The sequence below is a fragment of the Cydia splendana genome, chromosome 16, assembly GCF_910591565.1.
Source record: "Cydia splendana chromosome 16, ilCydSple1.2, whole genome shotgun sequence".
Classification (NCBI taxonomy): domain Eukaryota; kingdom Metazoa; phylum Arthropoda; class Insecta; order Lepidoptera; family Tortricidae; genus Cydia; species Cydia splendana.
In genome coordinates, this window is record NC_085975.1 from 14,404,814 (window position 1) to 14,422,558 (window position 17,745).

The 17,745-nt window shown below is 37.2% G+C and overlaps 1 protein-coding gene across 1 annotated transcript in view; it reads right to left on the reverse strand.

The window, feature by feature from the left end:
- The window catches only part of LOC134798384 (adipokinetic hormone/corazonin-related peptide receptor variant I-like), a 141,817-nt gene extending 124,536 nt beyond the window's left edge, over nt 1-17,281 (reverse strand). The window contains exon 1 of the mRNA XM_063770800.1: nt 17,169-17,281. The gene's annotated coding sequence lies outside the window, so the exon portion shown is untranslated. The remainder of the gene's footprint in view (nt 1-17,168) is intronic.
- Nucleotides 17,282-17,745: the final 464 nt, after the last annotated feature.

The following is a 17,745-nucleotide window of genomic DNA, read 5'->3' on the forward strand; positions in this document are numbered from 1 at the left end:
GACGTTTTTATATTTCATCAAATAAACCAAAGAGTACATTTGACATATAACTTAAAAGAGGCTGAACATACCGCCCACCAAAATACTTATTTTTAAACTCAGAGATGTTAACTAAGTATAACTTAACAACTTAAATATATGCCATTACCTATACCAATAAATATAACAAAGAAGTGAAACATCCTAATTAAAACAAACAACGCTAAACCACAGCATTCTACTAACGGAAAATCGTATGTTAAACATTAATAAAACGTCAATTTGTACATAAATCTCAAAACTGTGACAAAAAAAATGTTTGTAATATCAAATAGGTATGTAACAATTATGATGACGTCTACCGCCCACCTTGCACTACTGTACATTAAGTTTGATCGCAGAAAGGTATATCGACTTTAGTTTTGACTTTAGCGCGAAGAGGTTTAACTCTTGAAGCTGGTAACTCTTTAATTATTTTTTGCTTGAATTTTACTTTACCCTCCTTTACTTGACGCATGCTAGGACAACTTCTGGTTGTTTGTAAATTGGCAGAAATTGTACTTATGTCATCAGTTAAAATCCACCCTAAGTGTGTGCATTGAGCGATAACATTGCCCTGTCCTCTCTTAAAACCAGAGTCAATAATTTTGCCAAAAACATCGGCCCCAAGGAGAATATCAATACCACTTGGGGCGTTAAAGGTGGGGTCAGCTAACTTAATGTTATCAAGTCGAGGTAATATGTTATTATTGACTTTCTTAGCTGGCATATTGCGATGAAACGAATTTATAACATAAGCGTTTACCTTCACAGTAAAATCTGGTGTATACCTCGACGAGATTTGTAAATCCACCTTGCCTTTGATGCACATGTTGTTACCTTCGCTGATCCTAGGAACCTCTTTGCTATTTGCCGTTTTCTTCGACCTTAACAACTCGGCTACCCGAGCTGTGACAAATGAAGCTTCGGACCCTTGATGGATCAGGGCCCCTAGACAACATGCCAATCGCTAACGCTCCGTAGCGAACGAAACGCAACTGTCACTGTCACACTAATATGGAAGAGTGATAGAGAGACACTAAGCGATTCGATGGCGAAGCGCAAGCGATCGTCACCTTGGCTAGGCCGCCAGTGCTCTGCAGACCAATGGTTGTCCACACTCCGACGCTACATCAACGAGCGCTGTGGGCAATACAATATTTTGTTCACGATCCTCTCTACTTGATCTGACATGTCCAACTATCTTTGAGTCATCTGTAGTCATAAACACCTTCCCGTTTTCTTGCTTTTGTTTGTTGTTTGTTTGTTTCGTACCCTGATGTATCAACGGATGATGTCGCCCTTTACACAATTGACATGACTTCCTTTGTTTACATCGCCTTACTGCGTGATTTGGTATAAGACAGTTAAAACATAGCCTGTTCTTTTTAACAAAAACGTACCTTTCATCCACTGGCTGCTCTGCAAATTGCTTACAGTTATAGATATGATGTCTTTCCTTGCAAAATGCGCATTGAATGTCTCCGCTATCAAAGCCGGCTGCCACATGAAACGTCTTGGGATTTGTTGGTTTGTGATTCTTGTTAACTGAATCCACCATTTCCAGAGTTCTGAACCGATTTTCCAAAAACAACTTCAATTTCTCAAAAGTTGGAAAAACTGCCATGTCTTCATTGACTAACCTTTCCCAGTGCTTATGAGTTTCAGGATCCAGTTTAGACACTATGACATGAATGACAATGGCATCCCATTCGGCTGTAGGCAAGCTAAGATTTTGTAGTGCGTTTAGACATTCGACCGATGTATCTAGCAGTTGTTTTAATGAGGTGGCTGATTCTTGAACAATTGCCCTTTGGCCAAAGAACCTCTTAAAATGACAGTTAGCAATGTACCTTTTGTTGTCATAACGCTTCTTCAGAGTGGTCCATGCTTGTATGTAGTTCTCGCCGGTAATGGGAAATTGACGTAAAAGAATTTCGGCGTCACCCTTCAGACTAACCTTTAGATAATGCATACGTTGTACGTCATTGAGGGAGTTATTCTTGTGGATTAAAGTGGTGTATAAATCATAAAATGATTGCCATTCAGTGTAATCGCCGCTGAACATCGGGATAGTGATGCGAGGTAATTTTATGTCACTGGTCGACGTTTGATTGCCCGAACTTTTTTCTATTTGGTTGTCCCTCGTTTCGGTATTAAACTTGTGTAAAACTGTCTTCAACTCACCCTTGTATGTATAATAACGTTCTTCAAATGTGTCGTATAGATCTTCTGTAAAGTAAGATAATGTGCATTTATCTTCTTCTGAAACGGTAGTAATCAAGCTTTGATGGGTGCTTTTGAATTCCTTGTAGTTATTTTCCAAAGTTTCTAACCGCCCTTCTACGTATCCTGACGTAATTCTTTTTTCTTTTGGATACCTTTTGTAGTTCACGTGGGCCTTTTCCGTTATTTCTAAACTGTCTATTTGTAGTGCAATAAGTTTCTCGGTTGTATTCATGTTTAATCAAAATTTCGTAAATTTTATCTAAGTACTACTACTACTATACGTAAATATATCGTAGACTCTTTGTACACTTCACTGTTCTTTTAACCATCCGGTTCGGTTTTGGACCATGTTTACTCTATTATTGTGAATAATTATATTTTTGTAAAGAAAACGTGTTTTTATTACAACATGACTTTAATGACTGACGTTTTTATATTTCATCAAATAAACCAAAGAGTACATTTGACATATAACTTAAAAGAGGCTGAACATAATTGTTACATATTGACCATGACTTATTTTTCAAAAGTGTTTTTCAATAAAAAGACACGTCAAGATTGTTTACCTTTTTTCTAATTCTAAAAAAACGAACGTATTTCGCGATGGAGCGTGTTTGCCCACTTAAAAGAAACCGATTAGTTCGCGACTCGGTTTACTGAAACCTGAAGCGTGTCTTTGAAAGCAAAATGTTGAAATGCTTTTTATTTTCATTTAGTTTCTGAGGCAAATTATAGTTGCAGCGAAACGTTTGAAACTGGAAGCTTAGGCCACCAAACGAAGGAAAAACGGGGGTAATAATAGGTGTATAAGCGTATTTTGGCTTAGTTGTAGAGATTGTTGAATTAAAAACATACTAAAGGTACCGGACGGTAGGGGCTTCGAGCAACACCGGCTTCCGACACGTCGGAAGGGAGGGGCCCAAGCGATATCTCACCGTACAAATCTTTCAGCCATTTTTTGCGGGGGAAAGGTGCACATCACAGTCGCACTTCTCACACACTTACATACAAAATCCAATCTGTAATGTCGACACAAATACATAGAAAATTACACACGTCAAAGACAAATCTTGCAAACCTCGATCTCTTTTTGTGTACGGACGAGTCACGAGTGTCATCCAAAATTGTCACAAAAAATTACATAACATTTTCATTGTTTGTACAAATATTTTTTTTTGTATGGAAAGGTATAATAATTATTTCGAAAATGAATTCCCCGTCCCTAAATTATACGAAAATGATATATAACTTGCCCTAGTTGCTAAGACTAGGAAGGAATATAGCATAGATTGGACCTGGGGCCGACCCTTTCACCCCCCTTTTTGGGGGGTCTGCATGGTACGATCTCCTGGCTACCGGGGGAGCTTTGTTTGACCTAAGGAACAATCGTGCCAAGCGGCATCGCCTGAGACTAAAGTGCATGCTAAATGACCTTACTCAACCTACTACGGGTACTTTTAGTATGTTGTTTAATACGCCATTCCTTATAACTATGCCAAAATACGCTCATACACGAATTATTTCCGCCGATTGGCAATTTTTGGTTTTCGTTTGGTGTACTAGCTTCTTAAATAATTTCTCTTAAAGATTCTCGGAAGCAACGACGTAAATATTAAGATAAAAGTCGAATGATGAAGGAGGTAAACGCTGCAGTGCGTGGTAAAGTACCATAAAAGCTTAAGGTGCTTTTACTTAAACTCCATCGTTGAGATTTGCTTCGACAATTTTTTATGAAAGTAACTAAAGTAAGTAGAGTTAGACCAAGAAAAGTCTAGTAGTGCAAGTGTTATTTATACGTCATAATTTCATAGAAGTTTGACGCTTATAATGACACTAGCACTGCGTGGGCTATCAAAATCGCTGCAGACTTTTCTCGGTCTGACTTTATGTAACAAGATGTTTGAGTTTATAGCGCTTTGTTTAGGAAAAAAAAATGATGTCCAGTCCATTTTTGAATTTAGAACGCTCGATTTCGTCACTACAAAATCGGTGGAAAACGGCGAAAAGCTATTAAGTTTTGAAATACGAGCGATAGAATTTGGGTATTGACCACTCGTTTTTAATTCTATCAGTAGAATTTAAATGCCTAGGTAGTGGAGATATTATTGAACGAAATACACGAAATTATAATTAGACCAATACAATTAGAATAAGAATGGGCCAAAAACATAGCACGCGCGTGAAACTAGCAACGGTAGAAATGCCCATCGCGCGGGTCTATTCTATCTCCATTGGTCTGTCTCCACTATTTAATAAAAAATAATTAAACAAAAATCTACTTTATTTAGTTATCAATACGGTTTACTATGGCTATGATGGTAATTAGTACCAAAACTCTTTGGTTGTCACCAGACGATATTTTGTCCAAATCATTTATTTTAATTTTATACTACCACTATACGGTCGAAAAGTGCTCGAGTGGAGACCACGGACTAGCAAGCGCAGCGTAGGACGTCCACCCACAAGATGGACAGACGACCTTGTTAAGGCCGCCGGAGGACGCTGGATGCGGGTCGCTTCCAACCGGTATGAATGGAGGTCCAAGGGGGAGGCCTATGTTCAGCAGTGGACGTCTTATGGCTGAGATGATGATACGGCCGACCGACCAAACGGTGAGAAGTTATATAAACACACACACACACATCACAACTGGTTGAATAAAACGTCGCCGTCACTGTATCGCATTACGTTGTCGCATTGCCTTTTGTCACTTTAGTTATCACTAGGTACATCTAAGAAAGATTACAGGAACCTTAGGTCCTAATGTTATCACATCTACCCGTATCCATTAGGTACCCATATAAGTGCCTTTCTGTACAAAAGGGTTTAAATGTCGTGGGCCGGGTCTAATCATTTTGGGACTTCATTAGAACAAGCCTCACGAGTATAGTTATTAGATTATAAATAGTGTGAATTTCATTTGATAGAGTGCGGCTCGAGTTTGCGTTATGTCTATTTTTGTATGGGATTTTGAACAACGTGCCAAGCGGGACGTTTTGGAAACTCAAAATCCCACACCAAATGACACTTAACGCAAACGCGTACGTCACGCTATCGAATGAAAATTACATTAGGGGTACATATATACTTTAATTTAAAAATGCGTAGTATGGCTTGCAGGCGTAGATATAAATTTATACAGGGTGAAATTTTAACCGCCGTTCATACACTGCGTAGTGACTTTATAGGTCATACTGAACAACTTTTATTATGGGGCCAATGCCTAAATCACGAATAAATATTTGGGTGTCCCATAGAAATTAGAAATTAGCGGCATCACGTCAGCCGGAATGTATGAGACAGCCGATTATTTCGAGATTTCGGCATTGGTCCCATAATAAAAGTTGTTCAGTATGATATAAATTCACTACGTATATGAACAGTGGTTAAAATTTCACCCTCGTGTATGTTTTAATTGTGAAGCTACCCATTCATAGGATAAATGAGCGTTTCTTTTATTTTTTGCCATTTGTGACCTTTTTTGCCACTTTTGTGTTATTTCTAGTCAGGATCGCGAGCCCTTTTCCTCATTATAGGAGAAAAAAGTGTCCTAAAATTTCCATACATTTTACATACTTTCCTTTTTGTTACCGCCATACAAAGCATATGGGGAAATGGTAACACAATAGGAAAAAAACTCTGTGACATTTTTTTATCCCAATTAGTATCGAAAGAGCTCGTGATTCTGAGTAGAAATAACACAAAAGTGGCAAAACAATTCACAATATTTAAAAATGGCAAAAAATAAAAGAAACGCTCAAATATAATAGCTAGTGCCCTATTTCGGTATTTTCTAGATAGACTTATGTACGTGTTTGCTTTCTGATTAGATTTATGGAAATTAGTTGTGATATAACATGTTGACACTACAGCGTATTTTCGACACGATGATACGAATCTGAAACCAGATTTATATACCTATTGTATCGTATATTTATGCATTATTTAAGTATTTTATTTTATGTAAGTAAACCAAATTGTGACGTGGTTTTTCCTTGTCCGGCTATGGGACTACCCGGAGGAAAACCGCGCACAATAATGTTACTAAAACCTAAAACCACAGATCAGCAAAAGTAATCGTGAAAAATGTTGATAGAAATCTAGATTTTTGGTATTTAGTGAAGTGTTAGCTTGGTCTGACTCTACCTTTACTGTTATAGAAACCGTATCTCATAACACACGTACCTAAACAAGAATCTTACCCAAAACACATTCCTACGATATTTGGACTCAAGACGTACATTTGCAAGAGAGATTTTGCCCGACAGTATTAGGCACATGTATTCTTATTTGTCCTTTCCTGCGTAAATAAGGCCTAAACAACACAAGGCGAGAATATTGCTATTTTAGTTAACTCACGTGAAACGTGATATTTACACCCTCTAACAAAGAATTTAGTATAGACGCGTATTATCAAAGTAAATTTTGTAGTCACAGTAAATTTACTGTCATCTTTCGACACAGAACTGACTTAGCAACGTGTAAACTGTTTTCCACGATGGCAACTAAGTTTCGCAAACAGTTGCAAAGAATATTTAAAATGCAAATAAAAATGCATTCATTGTCTTCATGTAAAATTCATGGGTTAGGTTCCTTAGCCTTACTGCTACTAGCATTTAGATTAAACCTACAAAATTGTTGACGGAGTCTTTATTCGGAGGGTCGATTGAGTCTTAAAAGACCGGAAGTTTTTTAAGCACTAAGCCTTAATAACGAGTCTAGTTCTTCAAATTTAGACTCAATGGGCCCGGTTCGAACTTTGGGATACGTCAAATATTACGGCTAGATACGATACAGATTAGATATCTAATCTATATCGTATCTAGCAAATCGGGCAGAAAGACTCGAGTTCCTACCAACACTAGTTATTTAAGCTTAGTATGTGCGAACGAGAATAACTCAAATCAGTATACGGCTACGGAATTTTAGACAGTAAGATCCTAGAAATTAGGTACGCAATTGCTTGCAAATAATGAAACGGGACTCGGAAACGGTCCTATTAGTCAAATAATCCGCTTATCATTCTACAGAACTGTTCAACTTGTAAGATATAGAGTTCCAAATTAGCGAAAAGCAAAAACAAAAGAAGTAATACCCAGAGGATTATCCCCGAAGGACATTCCTACAATTAGAGATGCCCCGAATAGTGAATTTGGCCGAATACCGAATATTCGGCCCCTCTCTCGGCCGTATACCGAATATTCGGCATGACAGGCGAACATTTTGAGTTACAATTATTATGAAACAAAGCTTGTGCTTTGTTTACTTCTTTTGTTTTTGCGTTTGCTAAGATATATTTTTATGTTGAATAGAATTAATGAATGTAGTTAGAATCAATCAAATCAGATCCATGATAAAAATAAAATATATTGTAATACAAATGCTCAAAACGTACCTTCGTGTCTAACTACTTTCCAAGAATACATTTTAAATATTAAATATACCAAGTTTTTGGTTATTTTTTTGTGTAATTTTTCTTTTTAGGTACGTGCAACAGATCGGCATTCGGTCGAATAGGGTCGAATAGGCCGAATGCCGAATAGTTGCCGAATATTCGTGGCATCTCTACCTACAATGTAGTTGGGGTGATATGTGCCTACAATACAAGCACATGTTGTTTATTAAGTAAATATAATTTTCGCTGTAGGTATGCGGGAATGGTTAACCACAAAAGGCTTCACGGGTCACCGGAGGCCCTCATCGGTTACTTTCTACAAACATATACATTATATATATTCATTTTCGGGTCCTGTTAGGGACACAATGAAACTTTTTTGGGTTTATCACTAGAGACATGAAATGGGAGTATAAAGCTTTAATATTTTACATCTGAATGTTATCAGTAAACAGGCCCTTTTTAGTCCACTTGGTAGCGAAGGGAAAAAGAAAATGTTTTTTCAGTATTAATAGTACCCATTTTTATTTTCAGGGTTCCATAGATACACGATGGATGACAATCGAAACCCACTTAACCTATTACTAAGCTTACGTCCGCCTGCCTGTATATCTCTCAGCGGGCTTTATCTCCAAACTGTAGGTATACAGATTAATATTTCCCAGAGGAATTTTTTTAAATAAAATAAAAAAAAAACAATACAAAAAAACATTATTTTTTGTGGTTTTTAAGATCTGAAAAAGTGTGTCCCCATCCTCCACAAATGAAAAAGCGTTACTGAGGCAAAAAATTAGAGAACTTGTGGACTGTAGGCCAAAAAATATGACTAATTATAAAAGAAAGTCTTAATAAAAAAACTCCCATAAATATACATAGTAGAACAATACTATTTGTGAACATGACCGATTGAGCCGTTTTTGAGCCTCCGCAAAAAAGTTATCCCTTCTTAGTAAAATGACGTAAGTACAAATGTTTTCAGGGTTCCGTCTTTGCCATTTTGGCTACAACATGTCCGTCTGTCCGTCCGTCCGTCCATTTGCCCGTATGTCACAGCCATTTTACTCGAAAAGTATAAGCTATATTTTAATGAAATTTGGAACATATTACATATTAGGTGTATTTTCTGGGACGTTATTTATTAAAAGGACGTAAATGCAGCGAAGGTACGCCCTTTTGCTTTTATGGGTTTTTCATATCGTATGAAGGCCAAGGTACGGAACAGGGATGTTGCGGATGCAGATTTTTTGACATCCGCGGATGCAGATGCGGATGTGGATATATAAAGGCTCACATGCGCGGATGCCGATGTCAAGACTAGGTACCTACTTAAAAAACGTCAAATAATACATTTTAGGATTTTTTATTAAAAAAAACGAATCGTTTAGTATTTGAGCAAGAATATAAGGTGCGTTGTATTTAATAAACAGTAAGTTGGTCGACTTTTCTAGATCTAGACGATTTCGTTATAGATAATGACAATAACGAAATTACCTAGCACTTAAGCCGCCGCTAAGACGTTCCAGGGCTATAACCGCGAATATCGAAGGTCGCAAATTGCGGGCATTTTTCTCTGTCACTCTTATTACGCCTTCCTTGGAGTAAAAGAGAAAGATCCCCGCAATTTGCGAATATCGGTTTTCGCGGTAGCCCCTCTGTACCGACTTGTTCGACATCCACATCCGCATTAAGCTCCGCATCGATTTTATGCGGATGCGGATTTTGAATATACCTACTTAATGCGGAAGTTCCGCGGATACGGATGTGAATATTCGCAACATGCCTGGTACGGAACCCTCTATTATGGGTGGTCCAAAATGCACTTGGCCGGTTTTAATGCAACCGTCGTGACAAACAGAACTAACGAACCCTAAAACGAAAATGCCCAGCTTGTTCTTGGCCGGGTTTTAATCTGTTGTATTTTGTTTCGAGATTATCATTTTTCTAACCTCAAAAGTAATGGTACCTACGTTATTAACTTTTTCTACTTATGCTTTTTTTCTGTCTATCGCAATTCAACGCGGTAACGCAGCGAGTGTGATGGCCACCTTTGCGCCGGGTGTAGCGCGGGGAGGCCTCTTTCAGTAGTTTTTATATTCCTTGTTTAGTTTTACATATATTTAGGGTTCTTAGTTTTAATTTAGTTTTATTCATAGATATATTTAGTTCACTTTTTCTAGGGTTCCTATGATATCTAATACTGCGGTACAATAATATGTAAACGATACTACCTATAATTCAGTGCGTTTTATAATTCAGATTTTATTTTGGAGGGAAAAAGTTACCATTACTTTTGAGGTTATAAAATTTCTAATTTAAAAAAAAATATTTAAAAAAGTTTAGATACTATAAGGTACCGTAAAATGGGGTGAGTAGGGTTCGCGGGGAGAGTTGGGTTAGGAATGGAGAGAGAAGGGATGAAAGGGGGGTGAGATGGTTTTTAAAGGCTACTGCTACAAAAATAATGTATTCCAATTTAAATTGGAGCTATAGTAATGCTCATAATTAAAAAAAATCGATCCTACAATCTTCCAAAATCACCTTTGTATGAAAACCCAACTCACCCCAAATACGAGGGACTACGGGGTGAGGTGGGATTTCCTGTCTATCGTCAAAGTTATGAAATGGAACTACCCAAAATAAAATAAAAACTAAAATACAAACGTCCGGAACACTTATTATATACACCATTCAATTTGCATAAGTAAAAATAAAATGTTATCGAGGTTCGAACGTCAGTTTTGCGCCTACTCACCCCATTTTACGGTACCACTATTATTGAGGTTATAAAATTTTTAATCAGTAAGTAATAAAAAAAATATTTAAAAAAGGTTAGATACTAGAAGACACTTTGTTTTAATCAAAGAATGTTTTAATCTAGCTAAAAGCTAAAGTGATTCCAAGTCTACTTAGTTCGAGACGTGATCATACTGTTCATTACTTGAGCAGGCTTTGTAAAGTTTAAGCCGACCTCAGATATAATTACAAAGGTATCAAGGCACCAAAAAGACGTGTAGTTGAAGAAATATTATTTGCACCAATGAATGTTGTCGCTAATGGCTCTTTTATAATAAAGCCATTTATTCCGAGCAATATAAATGGGTCAAGGAGTGAACAATAATACAAATATTCTTGCTGACCATATATTTCAAAAAGTAGTCATTTTGCGACGGAGTCATTTGACGATGTAGTCCTAATACTAAGGAGGTATTCAAGAGTGGTGGGTTTTCTTCAACGTTGGTTTTCTGCTGTGTGTACATTTTCCGACGTAAACAACTTACACTGTAATAGGTTTTATGGCGTTATAGACAATTTGCGTTGTAGTTTTTCTGCCGTGTAGCCATTTTGCGAGGTAGGTGTTCACTCCTGGACCTATATAAATTACAATTGAGTATTTTTAATTAAGTATAATATATCCCTCAGTTCGGTGTGCCGTAAGGCATAGGCCTCCTCCAACTGTTTCCATAGGGCTCTGTCTGCAGCAACCCTCATCCAGTATGGCCCCACAGTCAGACGAATATCATCTTTCCATCTTGTAATTGGATGTGCCTGCTTTCTAGTACAGCCTCTAGGATACCATAGAGTAACCTGTTTGCTCCATTTTTCTATTTCATTTTCTAATGGCTCTTTTACAATAGGGTAATTAAATAATCAACACCCGACAGACGGTCAGACGACCGGACAACAAAGTGATCCTATAAAGGTTCGGTGTTTTCTTTTTGAGGTACGGAACCCTAAAAACACGCGAAAGCTTGCTACTTTTTAACCACTCTTGTTTTTTTATGATTGACTATCAAATCAATAAATACCATGTCTATATTCGGGCGCTAGCTCCCGTACGATTGATAAAGCTGTTATAGTTAAATAATCTCCCTATCGTCTATCCTCCTTATTCATAAACGCGCTGCAAACCTCAATTAGCTAATAATCGTTTGTTTTTATCTGTCATTTTGACTTGTGTATTTGTAAGAAAGGGATAAAACATAATTTAACTAAATCAGGCCCGTAAAGTTTTATGAGTAAGCTATCTTTATAACAAGCGCCAGGAAGCGACGACATTGTCAATCAATCAGCATCTGATTTTGACGGATTGGAAGTTGCAAAACCGATTAGGAGTTTTGCTACTTACGATACGGCTGAAAATGTCTGGGATTTCATTTAAAGTTGATGAGCTCCGAAATTATTTAACCCTGCGATCATATATAACCATGGATACCGCCTTTAGGAACATTACCGTTCAAATTCTCGGGCCAAATTAGCACACATACACAATTACGCCTACATTCAAATAAGACGACGCGTTTACAGAGCCTGTAATCAAAGCTCGTAAACAAAATAAGAGTCATCTTTATTACACTAATGGTACATAGCTAAGTGTAGATGAAATGCATATAATGTCAATAACTACCAATCAGCGACATTAATCCGCTAATAACCTTCTTGCTGTACGTACTGGCCGCTGAGAGTTCGCGGTTCATATTTGATTAGAATATGACTTGGACAGGGATAGGTTTATGCCATACAGTGAAGAACCAGTCAAATAATTCACGTATAATAATTTAATGCAGATTAAAAGATAACTAGTTAAAATGTTGTTATGACATGACAGACTAACTCAACATAAGTAAATATATCATTGTTGTATAAATGTATTCCGCTATAATAAGTATTTTGTATATTTTATTATCAATCTGCATGGCAGTGCGAAGTCACGTTCAGGTATAGTCTGTCCGTTTCTCTAAGATCAAGTACGCCATAGTAAATGTATGGCGAACTTGATCTTAGAAATCGGACTGGCTATACAGTCTGCAAAATTTACATGTATCGGTATATCGGTACACGAATCGGGTCAAAAATATTTGAACAGGCGGAGTCACAATAAATCCCCACTTTCAGTTCAGAATATTTTATATGTATATAGCCGGTCAAGCAAGTTTGTCAGTAGAAAAAGGTGCAAAATTAAAATTTTGTATAGGACCACAGCCGTTCGCGCGCTTAGATTTTCTAAATTTGCCGCTCTTATAATATTTTAAACTTTCGCGTTTTGAACACATATTAACTCACATTATACGAAACGAAACTGATTTACGTCGGTAAATCAAGGTAATTGAATATAATTCGCGTTAGACCCGTCTATAATGTGAGTTAGTATGTTTGCCGCTCTTTTCTACTGACGGAAATGGCTTGAGAGGACCTACATATATGTGACAGTAGAGGGTGGATTCAAATGATCAATATTTTCAGATAATGTGTGTATTTGTTAAATTAATTCAGTGAAAGCATGATAGGAAAAATGTATTTACATATAAGAGACCGGGTATGATTATCTCACGGGTTATATCTCATGAATAGAACATATTCTAGATATCTTGCCAGGCATCCACTCAATTTCATGTCTCTCTAATTGGACAGCTTTTTTCCATAGTTCTCTGCGAATAGCATCTTGTGGGAATCTGAATGGAAAGTAATGTAAAATGACAATACCAAATTTGATTATTAATTTGAAATAACTGGGTAGTTTTTTTATAGCTCCATCTCATGAAATAAAAAAGGAAAATACAAATCTGTAAGAAGGAATTTATTACTACATTTATAATTATATAGAAAATACCTAAACCAAACACAATAAAATAGTCTACTTCATTTAGCATAACACCATCCCTATTATCCTCGCAATTTAAAAAGTCGTATGTTGTTATGAAAGTCGTATGCAGTTGTTACGTTTTAGCTTAGCACGGTAGTATTGAAAACAAATCGTCATGTTTTTTCCAAATTCTACTGAAGTTATCTGTTTACTACAAGTGAAAAGTGATTCCACTGTCCTTGGTATGAACTAAAATAACTTCTGCACCACTTCACGACACATGAATATATTTTTAATTACAAAAAAACGTTGTTTTTATAAATCAATTTAGCCATTTGTCACTGACTGTCATCTCGGTGGTACTGAGATTGCCAATCGAGCAGTTTGTAAGTACCGCCTATCGCGGGGTAGTTTGCGTTGGGTCATAATTGAGCGGACAGAATACTTCCATGTATAGCATTTCGCTGATTTAACCAAGTTTTTAGCGGTGTTATTTTATACATTAAAATTATTCAAACTCGCATTGAAATTTAGAAAATGGCGCTGAAAGGAATTTGAAGTATCTTGATTTCTTTTTATTTTAGGCTGGCTAGGTGATACCTATTTAATATCAGTAGATAAAGTTTTATAGTACGATTAACGCAAATATTAGCAGTTACACGCGTTAGAGTAACGCCATAGAGTAACGTATACATGTATACTGTGCCTTAAACCGTTTTTTGTCAAGTTTTCGCATACAATAAAATATGACATTGATGGAGCATTGAGGCGGTTTGTTAACAAGGGCCTACCGGGAAACGCAAAAATATAAATTTAGTTATCTGTCTCTTTATCGCTCGAATATGCAAAAGTGATAGAGAGGTTAGATAACAAATTTCGATTTTCTTGTTTCGCGGTAGACCCCCAGATTGCGATATTGGTAGAGTCAGACCAAGAAAAGTCTGCAGCAGATTTGATAATCCACGCAGTGCAAGTATTATTTTAAACGTCAAACTTCTATGAAATTATGACGTATAAATAACACTGGCACTGCGAGGGCTATCAAAATCGCTGCAGACTTTTCGTAGCTTAACTTTAGTGGCGTTGGATTGTGGTAGTAGCTCCCCCTACGTAGTTTCGCCTAATATTTCCTATAAGGTTTTAAGTTTCATCCCGTGTCGTCTTATTCTCATTCTAGAATACTCATAAGTTGTTATTAATGACATATGTATACATATTAACCATAAACAGCGCCAGATTACACTGATATCTTATAATTAAAAAAAAAGCATTTGTTTACATAATACATATAAGAAACCTAATACATATCATGCGAGTCGTGGGAGGAGCTTGCATCTTGGAGATCGGACTGGCGAACTGCTGTCAATACGGGTCTTGATAATTTCGAACACACCCGACTTGAAGATCTTGACGCCAAACGCCAGCTCCGAAAAACTCGGCCCAAGCCCTCCTACAATTACACATACAACGCGTCTTGGCAGCTTTACTGTGTTTTGTGTTGCCGCACTTACAAGACCAAATTTGGATTTGCGAGCCACGCTCGCGCCCACGCACGTAATAGTTAAGACCCTTTTTAATTTGTCAGGATGTCGCCGTCGACGGATACGTCTGGGAGGACATCATCATCATCATCATCATAAGATACCTACCTACATTTTACAATACAGAGGTACTACAGTAACTGTACAAATACCAGACTAAATTAATTACTAGCTGAAATCTAAAATAGGCCCTCGAGGGCCTCATTTAATTAAGTTAGAGTAGTTAATTGTCTTTTTTTCTATATATGCCCGTTCTTTTTTAGGGTTCCGTACCTCAAAAGGAAAAAACGGAACCCTTATACTCCTTATAGGATCACTCGTGCGTCTGTCTGTCCGTCTGTCACAGCCTATTTTCTCGGAAACTACTGGACCAATTAAGTTGAAATTTTGTACACATATGTAAATTATTAGTGACCCAAAGACGAACATGTAACGAAAACAAATGAATTTTAAACATGGGGACCACATTTGGGGGTAAATGAGAAAGTTAAAAATAAAGTTTTTAAAACTATACCGTTTTGAGAATTTCAAATATATTTTTTTATAATTTTAAAATAAATAGGTTAGAAGTTATTTAAGAAAATAGCTAGGGATGTACCGACTAGTCGCCGACTAGTCGGGAAAGCCGACTATCCGGCCACATTTCTAGTCGGCGATTAGTCGGCGACTAGTCTGCAAAAATGGCCGATTAGTCGGCACTTTATTAGTGAAAGAAAAACAGAAAAAGAAAAATGAACAGTCAATATTTACCATATGTTTTATGTCTATTTTACTAAAATGCCTATTCAGGATGCATACGAAAACTTTTGTTCATATAGGTAATTGACCGTTTGATCGTTATCGTATGTTGGTGGGCTGGTGTTTTCCTCTACAGGTCGATCTCAACTGATTCTCATGTAATTAAGTAATTTTGTGTTGTTGCCGGATACCGGATATTCGGTTACTATCCGGTATCCGGCCTATCCGGCCATTATTTTAATATCAGACCCGATACCGGATAGTAACATTGCTTGATTTCGGAGTAAACAATATGGCTTTAAGAAACAGTCGCGGTCATAATCGTACTCTCGTTTATTATTTTAAAACAATTTAAACATTCAAATAACTTGCACGCGCACTCATTTTGAAATGAGTCCGCGCGAACGTTCACAAGGAAAGAAGTCAAACCTGCACAATGCGCACCTGAAAAACCGAAATGAAGGTATAGTTCCGCCGGCCGAATATTCGGCGGCCGGATACCGAATTCGGCTGATAGTCAGGCCGAATATCCGGTATCCGGCCAAACAACTATCCGTTGCATCTCTAATTAAAATATTAACACGACTAAACACGACGAATCATTTCAGCAGTGCAGTGTGGCAAGAGTGTTGCACTCACAAGTGAAATCGCTACTTTTTAGGGTTCCGTACCCAAAGGGTACTAAAGGGATAAATATAAATATATTGTCTGTCTGTCTGTCACCTCATCAGGCTGCATCTCATGAACCGTGATATAGCTATAATTCGTTTTTATTATCATTAGAAAAAGACTACGCGATCTTGACGTGTCTTTTTTCGAAAAACGTTTTTTAAAAATCAGTAGGTAACTAATAATATTAGTTATGAAAGAAAAAAAATGTAAATAATCGTATATGATTCATAATTGTTACATATTTGCCGTGACTTATTTTTCAAAAGCGTTTTTCAATAAAAATACATGTCAAGATTGTTTACCTTATTTCTAATGCTATAAAAACGAACTATTATATAGACAGCTGAAGTTTTCACAGATGATACTAAAAACAGAATAAATTAAATAGGTATTTAAGTGAGGCTCCCGTACAACAAACGTGATTTTTTTGCCGTTTTTGCGTAATGGTACGGAACCCTTCGAGCGCGAGTCCGACTCGCACTTGACCGGTTTATTTTAATACTTTAGCCGCTACGCAGCCGGTTTGTGGTCTGATGGTAAGTGCTCTTGGTATTTTACGACGTTGTTTAAAAAAAACTCATTTATCCATTAGTATTAATATCGTTTTACGGTTGGTAAAAATGTTACAGGCCATACGCAACTTCGGGTAAAATTATGCTTTTCTTAATTTCACAGAACACTTAAGTACTGTAATGCTTAAGTAAGAATGTAATTTATATAACTCAATCACTTGTTATTACTTATTTACCGTATTGATATCTAGATAAGAAAATATTATGTTGACCCGCATTGAATACGTAATTATTGTACTTGTTTTCAGACAAACAAAAACATTCATATTAAAAATTGTGCACAAAAACACAAAGAATCCAAGTTACAAAGACGAGAATTAATATTCCACTCAAAGTTTCCAAACTTTAAAAAGTTAAATTACGAAACTTCTTCAACACTCTTAAAACTAAGTAGGCACACAAGTAGCATATTAAAAACTCACCAAAAAGTATTGTCATCCGTTAGTCACTCACAACACTACACTTGGTCACTCACTGCCCAGCCGTGGGACGTTGGGTTGGGACGCGCGCGCTCTTAATACTGCGGGCGGGCGGCGCCCAGATGTTATCTGAAGGAGGGTGAGGCCACGGCGGCTGCGGGTAGCGGGCGAAAATATACCTCTCGCGTCAAATGATGGTCCCTATGATAGTTTCTTCGTCTTTTGCTTGGGCTTTTAAAATAATTGAAGATATATGTTTTTAGTTTTACCGTATTTTATATCAGGTAAGGTGGGATAAGACTAACATAGTTTATTCTGTTTGGCGCTGGTGGCCTAGCGGTAAGAGCGTGCGACTCGGAGCAATGCGGAGGTCGCGGGTTCAAACCCCGGCTCGTACCTACCAATGAGTTTTTTGGAACTTATGTACCTCCGAAATATCATTTGATATTTACCAGTTGCTTTTCGGTGAAGGAAAACATCGTGAGGAAACCGGACTAATCCCAAGCGCGTTGACCCGGCTACCTGCGACACCGACAGGGTGACCGGCGACGTCAGCATATGCAGTATGCACGCTGACGTG